Raw genomic sequence first — 27,389 nt, forward strand, 5'->3', positions numbered from 1 at the left:
TTAAGGCAAACTAGGCGGTTGCCTACGGCGCCAAGATTTGGGGGTGCCAAAAGGCGGTGCCCCCAATTTTTTTTTACAGCGTTCCTGGGCTGGGCTGCCGGCGGCGTGCTGACACATGCAGCTTAGACTACCTCTCCCAGCGCAGCGGCTGCTCCACTTCTCCCGCCTCCCAGGCTTGCGGAGCCAATCAGCTGTTTGGCAACGCAAGCCTGGGAGAGGAGGAGAATTAGAGCAGGGGCGGCGTGCTCGGGGAGGAGGCGGAGCAGAGGTGAGCTGGGGTGGGGAGCTGCCGCACGGCTCTTGGGGGGGGGAAGCTGCCACGGGGGGGCGCCTCAGGGCGGGTTGGGGGGCAGGGAGCTGCTGCAGGGCTGGTGGGGGGTCGCAAGGAGGAAGTTTCGCCTAGGGCACAAAACTTCCTTGCACCGGCCCTGTGGTCCAGACATCCTCATTCACATCAAGCTTCCAGTTCAGAATCATTTCCCATTCCCGCTCTGTGGGAGGGGAGACTTTTCAAAGCGCTCTCTGTGCGACTGCACATGGCTAAGCAAAGAGAACAAACCCAAATCCCCCCCTGTGCTTTGGGAGCCAGGTTTGCTGTGTGAATTCTGGATTTCAGATGACATCACGCCTGGGCATTGTGATTATTTACCAGTTTCTGTGGCATTAGTGTAGTGTTACGCTCTCAGCTGTGATGGCCGAGTGGTTAAGGTGTTAAAGTTCAACTCCAATAGGGTTTCCCTGCGCAGGTTCAAATCCTGCTCACAGTGAGGCCTGTGTTTTACCCAGTCTCTAACGCGGGCAATACCTCTCTACAACCCCTGAGACACTCTCAATTCTCTCCCCACCCCCAAGTAAATCTTGTTCTGCTCCTTTCATAGAGATCCCTGGGACACCACCTCACACTGTGTCTCTGAGGTGTCAGGCAAACTCTCAGCACCTGAAGCCTCTGCCACTCACCTAGCGCCCCATGCCCCATAGATCAGCCATAGCCCTGGCTGCTGCTCCTCTCTCTAGAGTGTGAAAGGAGCCGAGTCAGTACAGCCAGAGGCGCCGACTCTATGGGTGTTATGGGGCTGCAGCATCAACAGGGAAAAAAATAGGTGCCCAGCGCCCACTGGCAGCCACCTCCGCCCCTGCACGTCCCACCTGCTAGCGGGCCTGGCTGACAAGCTCCTCCTCTTCTCCCTCAGCACCTCCAGCCTGCCAGTGATCAGGTGTGCGGGAGGAGTGGGGAGAGGAAGAAATAGGGCCAGCTGGGAAGAGACTGGATGGGGTGGGGGTTTGGGGTCAGGGCCTGAGGTGGAGCAGGGGTCAAGCAACCCCTGGGAACTCTCAAGGTCAGCGCCTCCTAGTGCAGACGCCTTCCCTGAGTCTGAGCTACCAGGATCCCAGCGACAGAGCAGGCGCCACAAGTCTCAGCCTCCCTGTCCCACACATGGCTCTGGGCACCACCAGGAATCATTTGGCTCCTGGCACACAAGGCAACTTAAAAGCAGAGTCCCTGGACAGCAGCTCAAACCCTGGCCCCTTCCATAAAGAGCCTGATGCTCTTCGGACTGAGCTAGCCCAGCTTGCTAAGAGCCTCCCCCCTCCTCTTTTTCTCCATGGCCACTGCCAATTCCTCCTCCTCTTCCTCCCTCCTGCGCCTCAGTGTCACTAAATCTCTGCACCTAGACAGCCGGCCCCCCCGCTGCACCCCAATCCCCCATGCCTGAGCCTCCCTGCCAAAGTCCTGCACCTGGCTCCAGAGAATTAAATCTCACATCTCACTGGGAACTCTACTTCTTGTGCCCAGAGAGTCTCGGCCCCCTCAGTAGATGACCCGAGGAACACAGTGTCCGCCTTTTCCAAAGAAGTGCTTGGAGACGCTTTTCTCAAGTGGCTTTTGACCATGTGGCCTAATGGATAAGGTGTCCAAATTCAGCTCAGGCCATTGAGGGCAAGAGTCCTTTTGCAGTTGTGCTTGTGCAGTTTTCCCTTTGTGCTGAAACTCCTGCTCCCTTCAGAGCTGGAACCTCTTCTTGGCTGCTCAGGCCAATGCTCGGGCTTCAGCTAGAGCCCCAGGAAGGAGTTGGGGGTTGGGCATCACAAAGGCTGGGGCATGAGCCCCACGTGCTTCCAGTCTAGCCTTTGTCATTCCTGACTTGCCAAAGAAAATGGGCGGCTGCCCGGGCTAGCGTGTGGAGCAGTTTCCCTCTTCCAAATGTGTGTCTGTCCCTGTGCTTGAGGGGGCTTCCTAAATAGCGCCTTGGGAGCCTGGGTGTTTCTCTGCTTCTCGCCAGCTGGGGAAAAGCCTCTTGGGGTAAAATCTCCTGCCCCACTGCCAAAGTGAGCACCTTGAGTGGGAACAGTCAGAGGCCCCACTAGGGGGGCTGGCCCTGCTTTCCTACTGTCTTCTGATGTTGGCCACAGAGCATTAGCAGCCGCCCCACATGCTGGCCTGCAGGTGGCTTTCAGTGGGAGTTTGGCATGGCAGGGAGCAGCCTGGCTGGGTGTCTTGTTGCCTGTCTGCTGGCTACACATAGGCATGGTCCTCCCCTTGTCTTGCCTCGCCCTCAGTAGCTCTGTGGCTTATAAACCTTCCCTTGGAGCTGTCAGCACCAGCCGCCTCTGCTCTAGGTGCCCAGAGGAGGAAAGGTGTGCTGTGCTCCAGCCTGGGACTCTTCCTTCCTCTTGCCTATCACTGGCACTCCTTTCTTCAAGCGCCATGTGGGGAAGAGGAAAAGTGTGGCATGAAGCACAAGGGCCAAACTTGTGGGCATCAGGTGAAGCAGCAAGAATCCCAACCACTTGCAGCCCCCAACCCATTGCGGCCATCCCAACCAAAGACCTGGCTCCAGTGGGCAGGCATCACCCAGCACAAGGGAAACAACTCACTCTTATATAGCTATAGACAGGAAAGCACTTTGAGCACCAGGTCTTTACCACAAGGTCCCACTGAGATTTGAACTCAGATTGCAGGATTCAGAGTCCTGAGTGCTGACCATTACACCATGGGACCAACTTGTGTTGTTTTTTCGGGACATCAGTGACCATCATGGGGCTGGCTCGTGTAAGGGACTGTTGGCCCTTTACTAAAACTTAGTGGGGTTTTTGGTTGGCTAGTTCCCAGTACCAATAGGAGGGGGAAGAGCCAATGGGAAATCAGGACCCTGAGACTGACAGTCCCCAGGGGCAATGGTCACCAACTGGTAGGGAACAAGTGAGAATTTGCTGATGGAGAAAAATTACTGGTGAAAATTGGCAAAGCTGTGGAGATTTTGAAAAGTTCCAGTGAATTTACACATGAAGATACAAACAGAGAGACAAACACAGAGAGAAAGAGAAAATCACACACTGCTCAGGCCCATACAGACATAAACAAACCCCCCCCACACACACACACACACAAACAAACCCACACAGAGCCATATACACATAAGGGAAAGCCACACAAAACATAGAAAGAACAAATCCACACCAAAAAATACAGCAAAAGCACAAAAACCACATACCAAAAGAATACTAAGGAGTGCCACCGGACTCCTTGTTGTTTTTAAGCAAAAAACGATATTCATGCAAAAATCATACACACACACACACAAAACTATGCAAGGCATCCACCAAAATCACACAGGACCCACATGCACATCAACACGACAGACAAAAAACACACCAACATACAGAAAGCCAGGCAGGGTTTGAGTCTCACAGCGAAGAGGGTGGCACAAAGGTGGTTTGGAGAGCAAAGATTGAGGGGGAGTCAGGGGGTGAAGAATGACAGGATGGGCCGTGCTCTGGGCTCGGCTTGACACCTCCTGACACTGGCGGCTCGTGGAGAGCAGAGCCTGGTCGATCTGAGGAATCTGCCCATCTCTCTGTAAAGGAAGGGGACCTCGGTGTCTTCTGAGCTGGAATTGTATTTTCTGCAGGACAAAATGATTGGCAGAAACCATTTGCTTAAAGAAAACTAGTGCTCAAGGTGAGGTTTGAACTTACAACCTCAGTATTACTCCACACAACACTGCTCTAAATGTATCATGCACTAACCCATTGCACCACTGGGGCCCACATTTAATGGCGTGTCTCCTTGTTTTATGGCTGGATTAGGGGGTGAGGGGGTTGCATTAGCTAAAACAAATCCATATTAAAGGCTGCAGGATGGCAGCAGCAGAGGTGGGGAGCCTCTTTCCATGTGATAGAGCTGGGTCCCTCCTTCAGCTGCTAAGGGGAAGGTTGGTGCTTTGAACCCATCCGGTGCTGGAACGTCTCATGGGTGAGATTAATGAGACTCTAGAGAAGGGAAATCTTTTCTATTCCTGCCAAGCTCCATTGGTCTCCTGTGGCCCTTTCGGCTCTCTGCTCCCCTGCTGGGGAGATGCAGAGACAAGCCCCCATCTGGGTGAGTCACCGAGAGGCTGTGTCCAGTGCAGTGTGTGTGGGGTAGGGGTAGGGTTGGATTGGATTGGGCTCAAGGCAGGGCCGGCTCCAGGGTTTTTGCCGCCCCAAGCAGAAAAGAAAAGAAAAAGCCGCTATTGCGATCTGCGGCACTTCGGCAGCAGCTCCACCGCGCCGCTTCATTCTTTGGCAGGAATTCAGCGGCAGGTCCTTCCCTCAGAGAGGGAGTGAAGGACTTGCCACCGAATTGCCACCGAAGAGCCGGACATGCCGCCCCTCTCCGTTGGACGCCCCAAGCATCTGCTTGCTGGGCTGGTGCCTGGAGCCGGCCCTGGCTCAAGGGGAAAAAGTTCTGTATGACAGTGTGTGGGGGAGGGAAGGGTGTGTTGCTTAGGATAGAAATGATGGAAAACACAGGGGTAGTGACAGTGAAGCCCCGTGTCTGAGTGTTATGACCCTGTGTGGCGCTGCCATTCACCTTTCCCTCCTATGGTCTCATCTTTCATTGAATCCAGCATTTTTTCACCGATCATCATCACAGAGGTGTCCCACACGCCTCAAATACAGAGTGTCCCTCTTAAGACGCCGAGGACTGGAACTGATTTCAGCTGCTGGACAGCTCTGCTCGGTTTTTATACATTTGCACAGGAAAATGCTGAGTGTTTAAATTCATTTCAAGCCCCCCCCCATTCAGCGAACTCCTGAACACACTGGAGATGGGTCTGGAAATCGATTTTCATTCGAAAAAGTTTTTAAAGGGAATCACTTGGATTGGAACTAGGAACCCATCACCCTGCAGGGAAACAGTCAACCACTGAGCTATTTCTTTCAACAAAGGGTGTCAGGTATAGCCCAGAGCAGGAACAGTTTTTAATCGGGGGGTTAGTAAACTTTATCTCTATACAAACCCCACAGCTTATAAAATCCCCACCCCCGCTCTGTGTCACCAGAGCACAACAACAACTCTCCTTGGAGCACACACGGCTCCCCAGCTCCATGCCCGTCAGCCTCTCCAGCAATGCTCCAATCCCTGAAAGGGACAGGGCACAGGTAACTAGAACCCCTTCATCCCCATAGAATAAATGCCCAAATAATTCCATTTTGACCAGAGACGCAGAGCTCCTCTGTGTGTCAGCCCTGTCCCTGTGTAGCTCCCCAGCAGTGAGTGTGGCCTATAATGCAGAGGTCACGTTTTTATAGTTTGAACATTTGTGGTTCTTCGGTAGAATTATTGTCTCTCATACGGCAGACCTGGTTTTCATTAATGGCCAGTGAAGAGCTGAGTATTATTGTCCAATGTAGAAGTTACAGAATTTAAACTAGGAAGAAGGGTCAATTTCCCCATCATTTCACCCCTTTACATCCAAACATGATGACTTTCTGAATGACCCGTCGTTGTTCAACCAGAAGATGTTGGGGGGGATGTAGGAATCACTGGGGAATTCTCTGGGCTCTGTTATGAATCGGGTCAGAGCGGATGTGCATAGTGATCTAGTCTGGCTGTAAAATCAATGAACCAACACCAAATATGGTGTTAAATTAATCCTCAAAATGGCTGTTCCCCCTCCAGACCCCAGCAAAGGGCTCTCCAAGGAAGGGAGCTGGTCAGGAAGGAAAGAAGGAAGATGTCCTCCTCTCCCTGGAGGAATTGGGCTCTGCGCTTTGGACAGGAAGGAGGGAAGGAAATGGCCACACAATGGCACCAGAGCCGGAACGATGGCACTAAGAAATGAAACACAACAGGCTGCTTCTGTGCACATTGATTCTGGACAGTGAAGGACCCTGACTCCTGTATCATGAAAAGCCAAAACGCTGTTTCTTTCTACGGCAGGGAAGACCAGGAGAAAAGAATTGCAATAACTGCTGCCCGGTTACTTGTGAATTCTTTCATATTATAAAGAAAATTGTAACAAAATTCGTCTGAACTTGAGCTGCCTGTTATTAAAAGCTGGTTCCCCAGTTCAGTTCCAACGGCTCTGCTAGAAACACCTCCAGGTCCCTGCTCACCCCAGCGGGAGCAAAAGAGAAACCCCCAGTGGGCGCTGCCCTTAGCCCCAGGCTGCTGTCACAGGAGTGGGGGAGGGGACTGATTGTTCGGTGCTGAGGAGGGAGCCAGTATAGGCCTCTGGTGTCTGCTCCTAGTATCTGCCCAGCCCAGTCTGTCCTCTGCCTCCGCTGCTGCCCCCTCCACGCTCTAGAGTCAAACCTGCAGGGCCCCCAGGGGGACAGAGGCTGGGGCAGGGCAGCAGCCTGGGTTGGCTGGGAAGATGCTGGGAGTTCTCATTCCCCCAGAACTGGCCTGGCTCCCTTCTCACCAGCAAACCAATCAATTCCACCCCCCTCCCCGGAAACATCAGCCTGGAGCTAAGGGCAGCACGGGACGATTCCCTTTAGTTCCCACCGAGGCATGAGGGAACCCAGGGCGTTTGTGACCTGGGAAACCAGCCGTTAATAACAGGCAGCTCAAGTTGAAGCTAAGTGTTTTTAACATTTTTTTACAACACTAAATAACCCTTGAATCCTAGTGTCACCATCCATTAAATTGCTTCAGCCTGGTAGTTTCCCAAGTGCAAAACTAAACACAAAGGCTGGGGCATGAGCCCCACGTGCTTCCAGTCTAGCCTTTGCCATTCCTGACTTGTCAAAGAAAATGGGCGGCTGCCCGGGCTAGTGTGTGGAGCAGTTTCCCTCTTCCAATTGTGCACCTGTCCCTGTGCTTGAGGGGACTTGCTAAATAGCGCCTTGGGAGCCTGGGTGTTTCTCTGCTTCTCGCCAGCTGGGGAAAAGCCTCTTGGGGAAAAATCTCCTGCCCCACTGCCAAACTGAGCACCTTGAGTGGGAACAGACATTGGCGCCACCGGGGGGTCTGGCCCTGCTTTCCTACCGTCTTCTGATGCTGGCCACAGAGCGACAGTAGCTGCCCCACATGCTGGATGGCTGGTGGCCTTCAGTGGGTGTTTGGCATGCCAGGGAGCAGGGAGCACGCTGGCCGGCGTCTTTGTGGCTGTCTGCTGGCCATGCATAGGCATGGTCCTCCCCTCCTCTTGCCCTGCGCTCAGTGCTCTGTGGCCTTTAAGCCTTCCCTTGGAGCTGTCAGCACCAGCCGCCTCTGCTCTAGGTGCTCAGAGAAGGAAAGGTGTGCTGGGCTCCAGCCTGGGACTCTTCCTCCCTCCTGCCTATCACTGACTATTAAGCCTGGTCCTGGCACTCCTTTATTCAAGCACCATGTGGGCAAGAGGAAAAGTGTGGCAGCAAGTGGAAAGGCCAAACTTGTGGGCATCACATGAAGCAGCGAGAATCCCAACCATCAGGTCAAACCACAGAACTGCAGGCATCAGTAGCCAGTTCTAGAGCCCCAACCCATTGCAGCCATCCCGATCAAAGGCCTGGCTCCAGTGGGTGTGAGTCACCCAACAGGATGGGAAAGGACTCGCTCTTGCACAGCTGGAGACAGGAAAATGAAGCACTTTGAGCTCCAGAGATTTAGCACAAGGGCCCACTGAGATTTGAACTCAGATTGCAGAATTCAGAGTCCTGAGTGCTGACCATTACACCATGCGACCAGCTTGTGGTGCTTTTTCTAGACATCGGTGACCCTCAGGGGGCTGGCTTGTGTAAGGGACTGTTGGCCCCTTACTAAATCTTAGTGGGGTTTTTGGTTGGCTAGTTCCCAGTCCCAATAGAGGGGGGAGGGTCAATGGGAAATCAGGACCCTGAGACTGACAGTCCCCAGGGGCAATGGAGAGAGACCAAAGCTCCAAGTTAGCCGGACTGACAGGCCAGGCAGTCTAATGAGGGAGTCACCAGGCCAGGGGGTCCCATCCTCCATGTGAGCTGGAACTGCCTGGGCCAGAGTGGGGCCGAGCTAAGGAGAGAGCAGGAGCCCGAGAAGAGCCGGGGAGCAGAGCTGCGCCAGCCAGACAGACCCAGAGCAGATCCGGGCTGGGAGCCGAGCCGCAGCAGCATGAGCCGTAGAAGCCGCCCAGGGAGCAGATCTGTGCTGGGAGAAGAGCTGCAGCAAGCGGAGCCAGAGAGGCCAGAGGAGCCCAGGAAGATGGAGGCAGAGCCGCAGCAGCACTGGGGCTGGAGGTGGGAGCAGTGAGCGGCTTGGGAGAGCGAGGGGGACCCTGGGCAGAAGGCCCAGCACAAGGAGATGCTGCCAGTCAAGAGGCCTTGCAGGCCAGACTTTCGGGGGGAGGGATCGTATCCCCTACATGGGGGCTGATGCTGGGAAGAAGGGTCCTGCCACCTAGAGCCTGAGAGCACGTGGCCACTGCCAGAGCAAGTGTCCGGCCCGCGGCGTCCCTGCAGCACAGCCAGGGCCTGGGACATGTGAGGGAGAGACTGTGACCTGCCCTGACATTCCAGAGATGCTGGTTGTGATCTCCCTGCGCCGCAGAACGGGGTGACGGGTTTTCCTTTAACCTTCCCATCTTTCCTTCTGTTTTACATTGATTGCTGGGTAATAACTGGTATTTGCTTGAAGCACATGCAATGATGAGTGGGTCAGGGAAGCGTCCAGAGTGGAGAGAGAACCCCAGAGTGCGGGCACCATAGCCCCTGTTCAAGTTATCACAACAAGATTGGGGGTCAAGCCCCCCAGGATTCCTGGGCCCAGCCTTGTCGGGGTTACAAGGTCTCTGCCACACACGAGAGTAGAAAGAGAGTCCTCGAGGTCAGGCAGGCCTGTGGGTAAGGGAGTGGGGACTCAGATCCTTTCACTAGCCAATTCCACCGGGGTCATGTACAAGCCAGGGGAGATCCCCACAATAGCAGGACCAGAACCCCCCCTTTACACTTGCACTCTGTACTCATTGCTTCTCTGCAGCTGCTCCCTCTCTCTCTCCCCCACCCATCTCTGCTCCAGCCTGGGACTCTTCCTCCCTCCTGCCTATTCCTGACTATTAAGCCTGGCCCTGGCACTGCTTCCTTTAAATGCCATGTGGGCAAGAGGAAGAGGGTGGCAGCTGCAGGTACAGGGACCAAAGTTGTGGGCATCAGGTGAAGCAGCGAGAAAAACAACCATATGGTCAATCCACAGGAATCTCTAGCCAGACTGTTAAGTTTTAGGACCCCAACCTATAGTGGCCATCCCGTTGAACTAGCTGGACCAAAGACCTATCTCCAGTGAGCATCAGTCACCCAGCAGGAGAGAAAAAACTCACTCTACTTTACCCAGAAACAGGGTAGCCAAGCACATTGAGCACCAAGGTTTTGTAGTAAATCAACATATCTCTAGAAGGTCCCACTGAGATTTGAACTCAGATTCCAGGATTCAAAGTCCTGAGTGCTGACCATTACACTATGGGACCTGCTACTATGTCAGTTTCTAGACCCCTGTGACTCTCGGCTGGCTGGCTTGCACTCTGCACTTATTGCTTCCCACTAGCGGCTTCCTCTCGCAGGACTCTATCTCCTGCTCCATCAACTGTGGTCCTGCACTACCAGATCCGCGGGTCCTGCCCTGAGTCTCAGCATCCCCCTGTTTTGTCTCCGTTCCCAGCAGGCCGCAAAAATGTCAGGGGAGGCCGCCTCACCCTTCACTCGGTGGTCCCGCTCAAATCGGCCAGCTGCAGACTCATCTCCTGGAACTCGGCCAGCTGTCACTTGATCCAGTCGTACAGTCACACTCTGACTGGCTCCCCTGCCTGGATGGTCTTGTGGAAATCCCACAGGCGATGCTGCAGGACTTGGTACCATTGGTTTCTTTAATGTTGTCATGTTTGCCAGACCACCGTGTGACAAAGCCGCCAACTCCTCCCTCACCGACTCCCACCAATCCCCCTGGTTGCCATAGAACCCTCTGATACTTTCCCGTTCTGCCAACAACGCCAGGCCTCGCCACCCTGCCCCTTTATCTTGCAAGCTCTGGATGTTCAGCTTCCAATATCCTCTGCCGTTGGTCAGGGAATTGCCCACATTGAGCAGACGGTAAGAGCTGCGTGATCCGAACAGTCCATTGGCACCACCCTGCACTGGGCTGTCGACGTGCTCTACTTCACGTAAATCCGGTCGATGCGACTCCTGGCCTTTCCCCGCAGAAAGGTGTACCCCATCTGTGGCTGGTGTGAGCTCGGGTCAGAGGAATAGGAGGCTACCACCCGCCCTCCACTGGTTCCACTACGGAGAAACACGTCCTCTAAGCCGATCTCGCTACAGACCTGCGCCAGGTAGTGCTCATTGTAAAAACGTTTCCTCTGACGGTCGGGAAAACGGGACCAGTGGTCCTCAGGCCGGCTGACACAATTAAAATCCCCCCCCCAATACCAAACACCGGGCGGTCCAGAGGAAGGGAGCCAGTTCCTTCCATTGATCTTTCCTTTCATGCCTTAACTGGGGACCATAAACACTAATATAGTGGTAACCAGTACCATGGAGCACAAAGTCCACCAGTAATTAGGTCCCTAGTCAGAGCTCCACCACCTCTGTACTCGCACCACGAACGTGAAGAACAAGAGTCCAACCCCATCGTTCTTCCCTGGCCTGGAGGACCAGAAAGACGGGCCCTTCCTCCAATCACTCTCTGCCCATCCAGCTACCCTAAAGTAATTAATGGGCATTTCCTGAACCCCACCATGTCCAAGTCCAGCTACTCCAAGGCACTGAACATCAAGTGCCTCCTCCTGGGCACCCGAATCCCTGCCATGTTCCACGTGGCCACTTTCAAAGATGCCCCTTCCCCAGTACTGCCCTCGCTCAGCTGCGCAGAGGAGCTTTCATCCCCAATCCCTGCCCCCTCTGGCACCATCTCCGAGGGCCACCCTGCCTCACTCTCTTCCCGCCAGATCGGGTCGACCAATAAGTCATATTGGAAAGACAGCTCCCGTCTCTCATTGTTAAAGGTCAGGTGGGCCAACTAGGGGCAGAAGCCCACGCTCTGTTATCTGGCTTGGGAGCACGGACTCATGTCAGCTAAAGGTACTGCTACTGCTCCCAGAAAACAAGCCAACCCTGCACAAAGAGGGAGGAAAGGGCCTGCCAAAGCCCAGGATGGAACCAGGGACCTTCAGATCTTCAGTCTAACACTCTCCCAACTGAGCTACTTTGGCAGCTGTTTATCATTTTTTGGCCTGCTGCTTCTCCATCCGGGATGTTTTGGCAGCCATGGCACACAAAAAGGACGTCATTGGGAGCGGCCCATGAAGACAAGACTCACTTTTGCCTGCCTTGTTCAGCTTTACTTGCTTCCTGGGGAGAGGTGGCCTCTCGCAGACCTCTCACGCTCCTCCAGGTCCCGGCCAGCAGCCCCGACACCTGCACCCCTCTCCAACTGGGGGGCCTGAGCCCCGTCCTCCTCACCGCTCCCTCAAAGGAAAGCCAAGGCAAGGAGACAGAGCTTCCACCTCCACCACGGGAGAATTCAGCCATCTGGGAGGAACCTGCTCTGTGCCCAGAGGCCTTTATTCCTCCCGCCTGCGAGGACAGAGGGGGTGTCAGGAAGTTGCCCCTTCAATCCCACACACAAAAGGTCCATTTTAGGAAAAGCAAAATCCTGAAGAGAAAAGTAAAATCCAGGCAGACTGCAAAGAGAGAGATTTTGAACATCTTTGGGAATAGTTTATCACCTAACCAGGGACTTGAACCCTGGACCTTCAGATTAAAAGTCTGATGCTCAGCCAACTAAGCTAGCCAAGCTCACAGCAAAAATGAGCAAGTTTGTGCAGAGGAGAAACTAGTGAAGAAAAAGAGCGTAGGAAACAAAAGAGGAAACCTGCTAGTCTCTCTCTCTCTCTTCCCAGCCCCTGGCCTGCGCCTCCCTCTAACGCCCTGCATCATTTTGCCAGCACCATGCCCCAGTCAACTCCACCCTCCCCAAACTCTAGAGGGCCCAGCTCCACAACCTGGCTGCTCTTACAGCCTCCTCTCCAGCCCTGACTAATAGAGGGGAGGATTGAGTCTCCCTCCCTCAGGCCCACCCTTCAGCATTCCTGGGTAAAGACCAACATGGCCAACATGACTTTGGGCCAATAGGTCAACCCAGAGGGCTGTCTCCTAGGCCTGACTGCAGCCCAGCTGCAGGACTCAGAGTAAACCCAGCTCCCATCCCTCCCTGTAGGGCTCCAGGCAAGGCCAGCCTGCTGGAGCCGACGTCCCCTCTGGCGCGCAAGTCACAACAGCTAGCAGGCAAAAGTCCGGCTCCCGCGTCATTTGAAAGAGCAAGACAAAGCCTTGAAACTGCACCTGTGCTTAGGTATGAAGCAACAGGTCCCAAAGTCCCATTGAGATCTGAGCTCAGCTTGCAGTATTCAGCGATCTGACAGCTGACCTTTACGCCACGGGACCCGATGGTGTCACATTCTCTAGACACCTGTGACCCTCAGCTGGCAGGTTTGTACTCTGTACCCACAGCTTCTCTCTCGCTCTGCTCCCCTCTCTATGCTGCTCTCTCCCTCCCAGTGCCTGCCCCCACAGCGCTTCCCACCATCCAGAGACTGCGCTTTCTGGGCCTGCTGCTATGGATGTGGGCTTCTATCCTGCTTTCTAAGGACTCAGCAGGAGAAAGGAACCTTTCCCGGAAACGGCCCCGGCTTCTGGGAATCCATGTGTGGCTCTGGACAACACCAGAAAACAAATGCCTCCTTGCACACAAGGCCGCTTAAATGCTGAGCTTTCAGACAGGGGCTTGAATCCTACACCCTCAGATTAAGAGCCTGATGCTTTACCAACTGAGCTAGAGAGAATTACTAACAGGGTTTACCCCTTTCCCCACAAGAGCGAGCAGGCAGGCAAAAGGGAGGCAAAAAAACTCTCAGCAACCCCTCCTCTTTTTCTGCAAGGCCACTGGCCTATCAGCAGGATTCCTCCTCCTCCTCCTCAGGACCACTAAATCTCCGCACCTAGACAGCCAGTCCGTCCGCTGCACCCCAATCCCCCATGCCTAAACCTCCCTGCCAAAGTCCTGCACCTGGCTTCAGAGAATTAAGTCTCACATCTCACTGGGAACTCGACTTCCTGTGCCCAGAGAGTCTCGGCCCCCTCAGTAGATGACCCGAGAAACACAGTGTCCGCCTTTTCCAAAGAAGGGCTTAGACCCCCTCATCATGTGGCCTAAAGGATAAAGCATTTCCCTGTGGATCAGATGATTCAGGATTTGAGTCCCCTCGTGGTTGTGCTTACTTTGGTTGAAAGTCCTGCTTTATTTAGGGCTGGAACCTCTTTTGGCCACTCAGGCCAATGCTCTGGCTTCAGCTACAGCCCGGGAAGGAGTTGGGGGTTGGGCATCACAAAGGCTGGGGCATGAGCCCCACGTGCTTCCAGTCTAGCCTTTGCCATTCCTGACTTGTCAAAGAAAATGGGCGGCTGCCCGGGCTAGCATGTGGAGCAGTTTCCCTCTTCCAAATGTGCGCCTGTCCCTGTGCTTGAGGGGGCTTGCTAAATAGCGCCTTGGGAGCCTGGGTGTTTCTCTGCTTCTCGCCAGCTGGGGAAAAGCCTCTTGGGGAAAAATCTCCTGCCCCACTGCCAAACTGAGCACCTTGAGTGGGAACGGACATTGGCGCCACCGGGGGGTCTGGCCCTGCTTACCTACCGTCTTCTGATGCTGGCCACAGAGCGACAGCAGCTGCCCCACATGCTGGGTGGCTGGTGGTCTTCAGTGGGGGCTTGGCATGCCAGGGAGCAGGGAGCAGCCTGGCTGGGTGTCTTTGTGGCTGTCTGCTGGCTACGCATAAGCATTGTCCTCCCCTCTTCTTCCTCCACCCTCCGTTGCTCTGTGGCCTTTAAGCCTTCCCTTGGAGCTGTCAGCACCAGCCGCCTCTGCTCTAGGTGCCCAGAGGAGGAAAGGTGTGTTGGGCTCCAGCCTGGGACTCTTCCCCTCCTGACTATGAAGCCTGGCCCTGGCACTCCTTCCTTCAAGGGCCAGGTGGGCAAGAGGAAAAGCACAGCAACAAAGGCCAAACTTGTGGGCATCAGGTGAAGCAGTGAGAATCCCAACCAGCCAGTCAAGCCACCAGTAGCCAGTTCTAGAGCCACAGTCCATTGTAGCCATTGGCCTGGCTCCAGTGGGTGTGAGTCACCCGACAAGATGGGAAAGACTCATTCTTATACAACTAGAGACAGGGAAGGTGAGTACTGTGAGCTCCCCAGCTTTACCACAAAGTCCCACTGAGATTTGAACTCAGATTGCAGGATTCAAAGTCCTGAGTGCTGGCCGTTACACCATGGGACCAGCTTGTGCTGCCTTCTCTGGATATTGGTGACCCTCAGGGGGCTGGCTTGTGTAAGGGACTGTTGGTCCCTTACTAAAACTTAGTGGGGTTTTTTGGTTGGCCAGTTCCCAGTCCCAATAGAAGGGGGAAGGGTCAATGGGAAATCAGGACCCTGAGACTGACAGTCCCCAGGGGCAATGGGGAACAGCCAAAGCTCCAAGTTAGCCCGACTGACAGGCCAGGCAGTCTAATGAGGGAGTCAACAGGCCAGGGGGTCCCATCCTCCATGTGAGCTGGAACTACCTGGGCCAGAGTGGGGCCGAGCTAAGCAGAGAGCAGGAGCCAAAGAAGAGCCGGGGAGCAGAGCTGCACAGGTGTATTGCCAGAACCTGCTACCTGTTGGACTTTGCTACCTGTAGCAGTTACTGATACCGGAGGTTGTTCTTATTTGCTGACTTTTCCTAATTTGCTAAAACTTGGCAGTGGTGGGGGATGGAAGCATAAAGTCTTCGGCCTCCAAACGACCCTGCCTGGTGCACATCTGTATCTATTACCTCTTAATACAGGATTGTAAAACATAGAGTGAGGTCATTTAAACATCATTTATTTTGCTGCTTCATTTACTGTGCTAACAATGGAGCATCCTGACATCGATACTTCTGCCCATGTGACCTGTGGGTTGGATTCATTTTAGTGGGACGCAGGACATGTGGCGGATCATTTAAACTCTTAATTTCCTTAGAGTTTCCCTTCAATATACTTCTATGCTGGTGCGATTTCTGACCATTGCACGTCTATTGTATTTATTACAATAGCACAAGGAAGTAAGTCACACAAATGACACAGTCTAGGGGCTTGGCTACACTTGCAAGTTAAAGCACATTAAAGCAGCCCCGGGCGCCCGAACTCCTGAGGTGTCCACACTGCAAAGGCACATGGAGCGCCTGGACTCTGCAGCTGGAGCGCTCCGGGTAATCCACCTCCACGAGACGCATAAAGCTCGCTGCGCCCCGCTGAAACGCCCGGGCGTCAGTGTGGACGACATGTTGCATTACTGCACTGTGATTGGCCTCCAGAGACGTCCCATAATCCCCTGAAGTCAAGTGCCCACTCTGGTCATTGTTTTGAACTCGGCTGCAGGCATGCGGATATCCCCTTTCAAAGCTCCGTTTCTGACAACCAGATGCTTGTCTGCTCCGGGACAAAGCAACCATCAGTGTGGAATGCTGCTGTTGTGAGTGTGTGTGTGAGGGGGGTCTGCTGCTGTCTGAACACACAAGACAGCGTGCTGACACACTCTCAGCCCCCCAAAACACACTGTCTCTCCCCCCACATACACACAACACACTCCCTGTCACACTCCACCCCCGCACCCCATTTGAAAAGCACGTTGCAGCCACTGGCACACTGGGATAGCTACCACAATGCACTGCTCTCTGTGGCGTTGGAAGAGCTGCTAACGTGGCCACTCCAGTGCGCTTGCAGCTGACAGTGTGAACACACGGCAGCGTTTTCCCTGCTGCGCTCGCCGAAGGCTGGTTTAACTCCCAGCGCTCTACATCTGCAAGTGTAGCCAAGCTCTAAATTTGCCAGACCAACCTAACTAAGTAACTGCCCTCCACCATCATTTGCAGTGAGTAGGGGCACATTGAAGTACACACCACACTGGCTGGCTCAGCCTTGTGCATGCTGGGGTGGCCACCTCCCCGTTGATGAGATCTGGTCCCACCATCTTCATGGAGCTCCAGTCTGCCCTGCTGCCATCCCTGTCTGTGTTGTCTTCTCTAGCAGTTGACTGGAAGGTGCGCATTGGCCCCATGCCATGGAGCCGTATTGTCTCGAAGGGCGAAAGCAGGAAGAATGGTGCCCTCATAGCCCACCCGATATTCCATAACATCATTAAGGAAAATATTTCTCAATGAACTCTCACTAAAAGATCAGAAACAGTCAGTGTCTGCATCAGTCTACGAGCATTGGTATTTTCTTTAAATTTGCCAGATCAACCTAACTACCAACTAACACATTTGAACCTCTTCTTTTCGCACCGTTGCTCATTCTCAAGGTCTGCTTTGTCTCCAGACAGATCCATTGTCTTTCAGAACGGCTTTGCTCTTTCTGTCTGTTTCACTCACTGATGTGTAGGAAAAAACACTCCCCTTCCCTCTATTCACAGACAAACACGGGTATGAACTGTTTGCTACTGATAGGTTTAGAAAACATTTGTCAAGTGAATAATGCTGTTCCTAGGAGATTGTTTCCAAGATCCAGTACTTTATAAAAGAAAAGAGGAGTTTTTCACCCCAGATGGGACTTGAACCTACAATCTCTGGCTTAGGAAGCCAATGCCTTATCCATTAGGCCACCACGGCTCTAATGTTCAGCTGACACAGAGATGCAAATTCCCTCTCATAATTGCACATTTCTCACATTTGCTTGGAAGCCAAATACCCCCTTTAATTGCCTTACAGAAATGTCTGTATCCCCTGGCAGTGAGGCAACTGGGTAGGTCGCTGACAGAGCTGAGCACCACCTTTCTGCCAGCCATCTTTAGAGAAGAACCCCACCCTAGAGTCACCCCTCCCTCCGTCAGCACCTCCATGTCTGTGGCTCTGAGTGGCAGTAGGACGATGAGGGAGCAAATCTGGGGCTGGAAGGGGGTAAGGTCAGCCTGTAAGGAGTAACCAGGTGGGGCATATCCAGGGTGGGGCTCTGGGCTGCTGGTTGGTTGTTGGGATCAGAGCTCTAGATCAAAGCTGCACAGCGACCTGACACCCAGGGTTATGGCTCGTGAGGGAAGCGCGGCCATGCTGCCCAAGCCTGAGTCACGTCCGCCGCCTGCCCCGCCCCAGCTGACGGAGCACAGAGCCACGCGAGTCAATGGCAGGTCGAGTTGGGAGCCTCGGCTCTTTCCCCTGAGAGCCACACAGAGCTGCCTAGCATCCCGAGAGCCTCCCTGGTGTTCTCCCACAGCAGCTGCCTGCCGGTGTGGGTGGGAAAAGGGGACGAGGAAGCACTGCAGCCTCAGGTCGGGACAGGAGGCCCTCACCATGCCCAGGCCTGCCTCTTGCCTTCAGCCCAGGCAGCCAGAGGTGCCGGGGAGCTCCCTGGCAGGCCACCGCCTGAGACACCTCTTGCCTCATGGCCTAGGCTCTTGGCGCTCTGCTGGTCGCCGCCTGGCTTGACGACCCAGAGCAAAGAGAAACAAGCACGTACCTGGAAGAGAATTGCTTTAATCCAGTGATTTCGGGGTTATGGGCCCAGCACACTGCCATTGCGCTACTCGGCTGGTTCTTCATGCACTGCACCCAGCACCCAGCCTCCAGCATCCGGACTAGCTCCTTGTGAGCGCTCGCGCTGGCAGGCAGAAGCGCAGGCTGCTAGGCAGCAGCCTTGGTAACAGCAGACGTGTATCCGTGTGTCTCTGTGGTGCAATGGGTCCGTGCGTTCAGTTGTTAACCGAAAGGATGGTGATTCGAGCCCACCCAGGGATGGTGGTAAGCTTGTGCTACTGCCTTTTAGGGGTGGCAGGTTTGTAGCAATTTTGGTGAGGCCCAGAGCCCACCCTCCCTAAACTCCGCCCCCACCTGACTAAACTCCGCCTTCACCTGCTTAAGTCTCTGGGAGGGAGTTTGGGTGGGGTGAATCTGGGTGGCTGTGGCAGGGGATTGGGCTTCCCAGGCATCTCTATGGCTATGTCTACACTACAAAATTAGGTCGGATTTATAGAAGCCGGTTTTATAGAAACCGGTTGTATGCAGCCGATTGTGTGTGTCCCCACATAAAATGCTCTAAGTGCATGAAGTCGGCGGACCGCGTCCACAGTACTGAGGCTAGCATCGACTTCCGGCGCATTGCACTATGGGTACCTATCCCACAGTTCCCGCAGTCTCCGGCGCCCATTGGAATTATGGGTTGAGATCGCAATGCCCGAATGATGCAAAACAGTGCCGCGGGGGGTTCTGGGTACATTGCGTCAGGCCCCTCCCCCTCCGTCACAGCAACGGCAGACAATAGATTCGCGCCTTTTTACCTGGGTTACCTGTGCAGACAACATACCACGCCAAGCATGGAGCCCGCTCAGCTCAGCTCACCGTCACTATATGTCTTCCGGGTGCCGGCAGACGTGGGACTGCATTGCTACACAGCAGCAGCTGCTAACTGCCTTTTGGCGGTAGATGGTGCAGCATGAGTGGCAGCCTTCATCGGCAATTGGGATGCTGGTAGCTGTGGGGCTGGCAGCCGTAGGGCTGCATTGCACCAGCCCCTTGCCTTTTGGCAGTAGATGGTTTATTATGACTGGTAACCGTCCTCGTTGGACAATCATGGATATCAGTCATAGTATATTATTTTCTGCCAAGTATTGTCTGCTGAGCACCCAGAAGAGGCCGAGGGCGATCTGGGTGCTGGCAGACATATGGCTGGCACACGTGGGGCTACATTGCTACACAACAGCAACCCCTTGCCTTTAACCGTCCTTGTTGGACAATGATGGCTACCAGTCGTAGTATACTATTTTCTGCCAAGTATTGTCTGCTAAGCACCCAGAAAAGGCCGAGGGCGATCTGGGTGCTGGCAGACATGTGGCTGGCACACGTAGGGTTACATTGCTACACAGCAGCAACCCCTTGCCTTTTGGCAATAAATAGTATATTATGATTGGTATCCATCATCATCATACTGGTACGTGCCCAGTATTTGCTGCCAAGCACCCAGAAAATGCCGAGGGCTATCAGTCATGCTGCACTGTCGTCTTAAGATGTAAAAAATAGATTTGTTCTGTATTCATTTCCTTCCCCCCTCCCTCCGTCAAATCAACGGCTTGCTAAACCCAGGCTTAGGAGTTCAATCTCTGGGGGGTGCATTCTGTGTGACAGTTGTTTGTATTTCTCCCTGATGCACAGCCACCTTTCTTAATTTTAATTCCCTGTACCTGTACGCCATGTCGTCACTCGCCCCTCCCTCCCTTCTTCCCCTGGTCTTTAGATACTAGTTTCGTGCCTTTTTTCAGACCAGATGCCATAGCTATCACTGGGATCATGAATCCCGCTCAGATCACCGCGGCAATTATGAGCACTATGAACACCACGCGCATTGTCCTGGAGTATATGCAGAGCCTGGACATGCCAAAGCAAAACCAGGACCAGCTGAGGAGGAGGCGATTGCAGCGCGGCGACGATAGTGATGAGGAAATTGACATGGACCTCTCACAAGGCACAGGCCCCAGCAATGTGGAAATCATGGTGTTCCTGGGGCAGGTTCATGCCGTGGAACGCCGATTCTGGGCCCGGGAAACAAGCACCGACTGGTGGGACCGCATCGTGTTGCAGGTCTGGGACGATGCCCAGTGGCTGCGAAACTTTCGCATGCGTAAGGGCACTTTCATGGAACTTTGTGACTTGCTTTCCCCTGCCCTGAAGCGCCAGAATACCAGGATGAGAGCAGCCCTCACAGTTGAGAAGCGAGTGGCGATAGCCCTGTGGAAGCTTGCAACGCCAGACAGCTACCGGTCAGTCGGGAATCAATTTGGAGTGGGCAAATCTACTGTGGGGGCTGCTGTGATCCAAGTTGCCAGGGCAATGAGAGACCTGGTGATATCAAGGGTAGTGACTCTGGGAAACGTGCAGGACATAGTGGATGGCTTTGCTGCAATGGGATTCCCAAACTGTGGTGGGGCGATAGACGGAACCCATATCCCTATCTTGGCACCGGCGCACCAAGCCACCGAGTACATAAACCGCAAGGGGTACTTTTTGATGCTGCAGCAAGCCCTGGTGGATCACAAGGAACGTTTCACCGACATCAACGTGGGCTGGCCGGGAAGGGTACATGATGCTCGCGTCTTCAGGCACTCTGTTCTGTTTCGAAAGCTGGAGGAAGGGACTTTCTTCCCGGACCAGAAAATAACCGTTGGGGATGTTGAAATGCCTATCGTGATCCTTGGGGACCCAGCCTACCCCTTAATGCCATGGCTCATGAAGCCGTACACAGGCAGCCTGGACAGGAGTCAGGACCTGTTCAACTACAGGCTGAGCAAGTGCCGAATGGTGGTGGAATGTGCATTTGGGCGTTTAAAAGCGCGCTGGCGCAGCTTACTGACTCGCTGAGACCTTAGCGCAGGCCTGCACAACTCGTAAAGCGGCGAGGGCCATATTACTCCAAAGAAAATAGCCGAGGGCCGAAACCCCCCGGCCGTACTGAAACGCCCCCCCCCCCCCGCGCCACCCAGCCCCGCCGAACCCCATCTCCCCCCCCCAGCGCCGCCCAGCCCCCGTGTAAGCAAGCAGGACTCACTCTGGCGGCGCCTCCTGCTGGTCTTCTCAGGAATTAGCTCATCCAGCCGTTGGAGGGTCCGGGGGCATTAGCTGCCTTCCCCGCGGAGCCTCTGGCCCCCCGGCCCGCTGGAGCGCAGCCGAGCGGGAGAGGTGCGGGGCTCCCCGGCAGCGGCGGGGAAGTTTATCGGTTTGGGGGACCCTGACCGGCTCCTCGCCCCTGTACGCCGGCCGCCCCGCCTGGGACAAGTCTCGCCCCGGCAGCCCCTCTCCGCCGCGTGTCTCTGATGGGTGGCCCACACCCTCGGGCCGCGCCGCCCACCCGGGCCCTGCCCGCTCCGCGCTGCCCCCGGACTCACCGTGCTGCCCCGTGGGCTGCAGGGCTGGAGCAGCCGCCGCGCTGCACTGCAGCGCTCCCGGCCCCGGCCGGCCATGGCCCGTGTGCCCAGGCTGCTGCACAGGGGCATCTCCTCCCCAGGCCCGGCTCGGGATCCAATGGGGCAGTGAGGGGGCGGGGCTGGGGGCAGGGATTTGGGGAGGGATCCAATGGGGGAAGGAGGAGGCGGAGTGGGGCGGGGGGGGTGAGAGTCCCTCCGGGCTCCGCCTGTGCGCCGGAGCAGAGGGCAAAATTGTTTGTTTGTCCAGTGTCCCGACCGAACATCGTTCAGGACGCGGGACAAACAAGCAAATATCAGGACAGTCCCGATAAAATCGGGACGTCTGGTCATCCTAGCGCCGCGTCCAGGAGCAGCCCTGGACAGCGCTGCAGCGGCGCTGCTCCAGAGAGGCCTGAGCTCCTCCCGCTCAGAGCCGTGTGGTAAGAGGGCGGGACTGCGAGCTGCAGCCGAGCAGCGGGAGCTCACGTCCCGCTGGAGCCAGGCTGCTGCAGCGCTGTCCAAGGCCGCTCCTGGACGCGGCGCGCTGAGGCTCTGGGAGACGGGGGAGGCGGGGGTTAGCAGCATGGTAAGGCTCTCTGAGCTGGGCATCCCCCCCAGCCCTGACCCCCAGCTCCGAGCACAGCCCCTGTGAGCTGAGCAGCCCCCAACCCCATCCCCCAGCAGCCCTGACCCCCAGCTCCGAGCACAGCCCCTCTGAGCCGGACACCCCCTGACCCCAGCCCCCCCCAGCCCTGACCCCTAGCTCCGAGCCCAGCCCCTCTGAGCTAAGCACCCCCCGACCCCATCCCCCAGCAGCCCTGACCCCCAGCTCCGAGCACAGCCCCTCTGAGCCGGACACCCCCTGACCCCAGCCCCCCCGGCCCTGACCCCTAGCTCCGAGCCCAGCCCCTCTGAGCTAAGCACCCCCCGACCCCATCCCCCAGCAGCCCTGACCCCCAGCTCTGAGCACAGCCCCTCTGAGCCAGACACCCCCCCCCGACCCCATCCCGCCGCAGCCCTGACCCCTAGCTCTGAGCCCAGCCCCTCTGAGCTGGACATCCCCCTGACCCGGACATCCCCCTGACCCCAGCCCCGTGAGCTGTGGCTAGAGCCCAGGCCGGATGCCTCCCCCCTCGCTCAGACTTACCAGGTCTGCCTCGTGCCCAGCCAGCGGTTCCCGCCTCAGCAGCCCCGGAAGTGATGCTGGACGCCAGGCAGGAGGCGCGGGAGATGGCGACGCGTGTGCGGGGGGGGCCGACCTCACAGCCCGCGGTGGGGGGCAGTTTCCGAGTTCACCCCCTGCCCGGGGGGCCCGACCTCACAGCCCCGCGCGCCGCGCTCTGACTGTCCCGACAGTCAGAAGCGCGGCTGCCGGGTTCGCCCCCTGCCGGGGGGGGGGGGGGGGCGACCTCAGCCCCGCGCACCGCGCTCTGACTGCCCTGACAGTCAGAAGCGCGGCTGCCGGGTTCGCCCCCTGCCGGCCGGGGGGGGCGCGACCTCAGCCCCGCGCGCCGCGCTCTGACTGCCCTGACAGTCAGAAGCGCGGGGCAGGGGGCGAACCCGGCAGCCGTGCTTCTGACTGTCAGGGCAGTCAGAGCGCGGCGCGCGGGGCTGTGAGGTCGGGCCCCACGGGCAGGGGGTGAACCAGGAAACCGCCCCCCACCGCTTGCCCGCGGGCCGCACAGTGGGCCCACGTGGGCCGCATGCGGCCCGCGGGCCGCGTGTTGTGCAGGCCTGCCTTAGCGAAAAGAATATCCCCATTGTTATTGCTGCTTGCTGTGCGCTCCACAATATCTGTGAGAGTAAGGGGGAGACATTTATGGCGGGGTGGGAGGTAGAGGCAAATCGCCTGGCCGCTGATTACGCGCAGCCAGACACCAGGTCAGTTAGAGCAGCACAGCAGGGCGCGGTGCGCATCAGAGAAGCTTTGAAAACTAGTTTTGTGACTGGCCAGGCTACGGTGTGAAACTTCTGTTTGTTTCTCCTTGATGAAATCGCCGCCCCCCCACCCACCCGGTTAACTCTACTACCCTGTAAACCAAGCACCCCACCCTCCCCTACCCTCCACTCTTCAAGCACCACTTGCAGAGGCAATAAAGTCATTGTTACTTCACATTCCTGCATTCTTTATTAATTCAGCACACAACTAGGGGGATAATTGCAAAGGTAGCCCGGGATGGGTGGGGGAGGAGGGAAGGAAAAGGACACACTGCACTTTAAAACTTTAAAACTTTAAAACTTATTGCTCTGGAAATCATCTAGGCTGGAGTGATTGGGTGGCTGGAGGCCTCCCCACCGTGTTCTTGGGCGTCTGGGTGAGGAGGCAATGGGACTTGGGGAGGAGGGCTGTTGGTTACAGAGGGGCTGTAGCGGCGGTCTCTGCTCCTGCTGCCTTTCCTGCAGCTCAACCATACGCAGGAGCATATCACTTTGATGCTCCAGCAGCCGGAGCATCGACTCTTGCTTTCTGATTACAAGCTGACGCCACTTCTCCTCTTCAGCCCGCGTTTCAGCACGCAACCTCTGCTCTTCAGCCCGCGATTCAGCTCGCCACCTCTCCTCACTCATATTGGGCTTTTCTAAAATCAGTCATTGACTGCCTCCACGCATTCTGCTGTGCTCTGTCAGCGTGGGAGGCAGTCTGTAGTTCAGTGAACATTTCGTCACGCGTCCTTCGCTTCCGTTTTCGAATATTCACTAGCCTCTGTGAAGGTGAAACATTTGCAGCTGGTGGAGGAGAAGGGAGAGGTGGTTAAAAAAGATACATTTTAGAGAACAATGGGTACAGTCTTTCACGTTAGATTTTGCTGTTCACATCACACAGCACATGTGCTTTCGTTACAAGGTCGCATTTTTCCTCTTATATTGAGGGCCTGCCGGTTTGGTGTGAGAGATCACTCACGCAGTGCCAGGCCACAGATTTCAGCTTGCAGGCAGCCATGGTAAGACACAGTCTTTTGGCTATTTTAACCTTGTTAACAAGTGGGGATGGTTTAAAACAGTACTGCTCTCATTAACCATACCAAGCACCCGTTGGGTTGGCCATTTAAAATGGGTTTGCAATGTAAAAGGAGGGGCTGCGGTTTCAGGTTTAACATGCAGCACAAACCCAACTAACTCCCCTCCCCCACACACCCAATTCTCTGGGATGGTCACTTCACCCCTCCCCCCCACCGCGTGGTTAACAGCGGGGAATATTTCTGTTCAGCAGAGCAGGAAGGGGCACCTCTGAATGTCCCCTTAATAAAATCGCCCCATTTCAACCAGGTGACCGTGAATGATATCACTCTCCTGAGGATAACAAAGAACGATAAGGAATGGATGTTGTCTGCATGCCAGCAAACATCGGGACCATACGCTGCCATGCTTTGTTATGCAATGATTCCAGACTACGTGCTACTGGCCTGGCGTGGTAAAGTGTCCTACCATGGCGGACGGGATAAGGCAGCCCTCCCCAGAAACCTTTTGCAAAGGCTTTGGGAGTACATGAAGGAGAGCTTTCTGGAGATGTCCCTGGAGGATTTCCGCTCCATCCCCATACACGTTAACAGACTTTTCCAGTAGCTGTACTGGCTGCGATTGCCAGGGCAAATTAATCATTAATCATTAAACACGCTTGTTTTTAAACCATGTGTAATATTTACAAAGGTACACTCACCAGAGGTCCCCTGTGTGCCCCCAGGGTCTTGGGTGAGTTCGGGGGTTACTGGTTCCAGGTCCAGGGTGATAAACATATCCTGGCTGTTGGGGAAACCGGTTTCTCCGCTTCCTTGCTGCTGTGAGATATCTATGTTCTCTCCATCCTCATCTTCCTCGTCCGCCGAACCCGCTTCCCTGTGTCTTTCTCCAGTGAGGGACTCATAGCACACGCTTGGGGTAGTGGTGGCTGCACCCCCTAGAATGGCATGCAGCTCCGCATAGAAGTGGCATGTTTGCGGCTCAGCCCCGGACCTTCCGTTTGCTTCTCTGGCTTTGTGGTAGGCTTGCCTTAGCTCCTTAATTTTCACGCGGCACTGCTGTGCGTCCCTGTTATGGCCTCTGTCCTTCATGGCCTTGGAGACCTTTTCTAATATTTTGCCATTTCTTTTACTGCTTCAGAGTTCGGCTAGCACTGATTCATCTCCCCAGATGGCGAGCAGATCCCGTAGCTCCCGTTCGGTCCAGGCTGGAGCTCTTTTGCGATCCTGGGACTGGGACTGGGACTCCATCACGGTTACCTGTGCTGATGAGCTCTGCATGGTCACCTGTGCTCTCCACGCTGAGCAAACAGGAAATGAAATTCAAACGTTCGCGGGGCTTTTCCTGTCTACCTGGCCAGTGCATCTGAGTTGAGAGTGCTGTCCAGAGCGGTCACAATGAAGCACTGTGGGATAGCTCCCGGAGGCCAATAACGTCGAATTCCGTCCACACTAACCCAATTCCGACCCCCTAAGGCCAATTTTATTGCTAATCCCCTCGTCGGAGGTGGTGTAAAGAAACCGGTTTAAAGGGCCCTTTAAGTCGAAAGAAAGGGCTTCCTCGTGTAAACGTGTCCAGGCTTAAATCGATTTAACGCAGCTAAAGTCGACCTAAACTCGTAGTGTAGACCAGGCCTATGAAAGGAACAGAACAGGATTTACTGGAGGTGGGGAGAGAATTGAGAGTGTCTCAGGGGTTTGTAGAGAGGTATTGCCCGGGTTAGAGACTGGCTAAAACACAGGCCTCATTGTGAGCAGGATTCAAACCTGCACACAAGAACCCTATTAGATTTAAAGTCCAATGCCTTAACCAGTCGGCCATCACAGCCGGGAAACTAGCACAGCCCCCATGCTAGATAAACTGGTAAATAATCACAATGCCCAGGCGTGAAGTCATCTGAAATCCAGAATTCACACAGCAAACCTGGCTTCCAAAGCACAGGGGGGATTTGGGGTTTGTTCTCTTTGCTTAGCCATGTGCAGTCGCACAGAGAGCGCTTTGAAAAGTCTCCCCTCCCACAGAGCAGGAATGGGAAAGAACGCTTAAGTTGAAGCTTGATTTGAATGGGGAGTGTCTGGACCACAGAGCCAGGGACTGGCCTTTGCTGGAGAAACCAGTGACACACAGAACCAGGCAAAGAAAAGTGTTTCCTCAACTCAATAATTGCTCCCCTGGAATAGCAGCAGCATGAAGGAGTTGGAAAAGTCTCACAACAGGGGCTAGCACATTGGTGGTTCACTAGCAGACATCTTAGGTACCACATTGGAGGTCTAGGTTTGTTTTTGGCACAATGGAGAGCTAAGTTTTATTGCCTCCAAATTTCAGTAGAAAAATTCAGACCCAAACTGTGTGTGGTGGGGAGATTGGTGGGGGTTTCTTTGGTTTTGATTTGTTTGGTTTTGATTTGCTTTTTTTTTTTTTTTTTTTTTTTTTTTTCATTTTAAATGTCCTTGATCATTTTTCTGGGAAAAATGTGTGTAAGAAAAGTTAAACATCTCCATGGGAGTGAGGGGATCTCTGAGTGCTGGGCGGGGGGGGGGGGGGGGGGGCGGATTTTCACAGAGAGGAGTTTAGGAGATGAATGAGAGGCTTTTGCTGCAACACAGGGACAGGTTTTGCAGTTTCATTTTTATCACGTGACCACCCCCCCACACACACACACGTTGCTTCTTTGCTGCTGTTGCCCCAGCTCAGAACCCACTGTCACCTCCTGTATGTGACCTACAGCCTTCCACTGACCAAGCCCCTGTAAACCAGACCTAAGCTACCTAGTCTGCCCCTTCTCCCAGCTCAGCCCTGCCCCCTGCACAGCCCAGGACAACCCCTGACTCCCTGGATCTCTCGGCAGCCACAGCTGGCTGAGGACGCGCACTGCTGACACCAGGAGCTAAGTCTGCACGCACACAAGCGATGTAATAACTGTGTGAGTTCGGGCGACATAATCCTGTAGTGTAGACATTGCCTGAGCATTTCACTCTGTGCCCGGAGATGTGACTGTAAAACAGCCACCTGCAAATACAGGGATTGAATTCCCCAAATTTAACCTCTTTCCTTTCCAGAAACCGGCAAAATTCAGTTCATTCTGGCTAGCTGAGGGAAAATTCAGGTGACACTAAGGTTTATGAGTGATTAAATATTGTTTAGAGTTTAATTAATGTCATAGAAAAACAAATACCGATTCCAACATAACAGCACAAGGTGAAATAGGAACAGAGACAAACCTTGTCAGGAAAGTCTCTTTTCCCAAAAGTTCCCCAAAATGC

General features: G+C 54.9%; 5 non-coding genes across 5 annotated transcripts; all 5 read right to left on the bottom strand.

Annotated features, from left to right (window-relative positions):
• Positions 1 to 2,929: 2,929 nt before the first annotated feature.
• TRNAQ-CUG (transfer RNA glutamine (anticodon CUG)) lies at positions 2,930 to 3,001 on the bottom strand. Its single transcript has one exon. It is a non-coding gene; the product is annotated as a tRNA-Gln (tRNA).
• Positions 3,002 to 9,617: 6,616 nt separating this feature from the next.
• On the bottom strand, positions 9,618 to 9,689 carry TRNAQ-UUG (transfer RNA glutamine (anticodon UUG)). The gene has a single exon. It is a non-coding gene; the product is annotated as a tRNA-Gln (tRNA).
• A 1,664-nt stretch (positions 9,690 to 11,353) lies between these two features.
• TRNAF-GAA (transfer RNA phenylalanine (anticodon GAA)) lies at positions 11,354 to 11,426 on the bottom strand. Its single transcript has one exon. It is a non-coding gene; the product is annotated as a tRNA-Phe (tRNA).
• A 513-nt stretch (positions 11,427 to 11,939) lies between these two features.
• On the bottom strand, positions 11,940 to 12,012 carry TRNAK-UUU (transfer RNA lysine (anticodon UUU)). Its single transcript has one exon. It is a non-coding gene; the product is annotated as a tRNA-Lys (tRNA).
• A 2,458-nt stretch (positions 12,013 to 14,470) lies between these two features.
• TRNAQ-UUG (transfer RNA glutamine (anticodon UUG)) lies at positions 14,471 to 14,542 on the bottom strand. Its single transcript has one exon. It is a non-coding gene; the product is annotated as a tRNA-Gln (tRNA).
• Positions 14,543 to 27,389: the final 12,847 nt, after the last annotated feature.

The sequence above is a fragment of the Emys orbicularis genome, chromosome 15, assembly GCF_028017835.1.
Source record: "Emys orbicularis isolate rEmyOrb1 chromosome 15, rEmyOrb1.hap1, whole genome shotgun sequence".
In the NCBI taxonomy this organism is placed as follows: Eukaryota; Metazoa; Chordata; order Testudines; family Emydidae; genus Emys; species Emys orbicularis.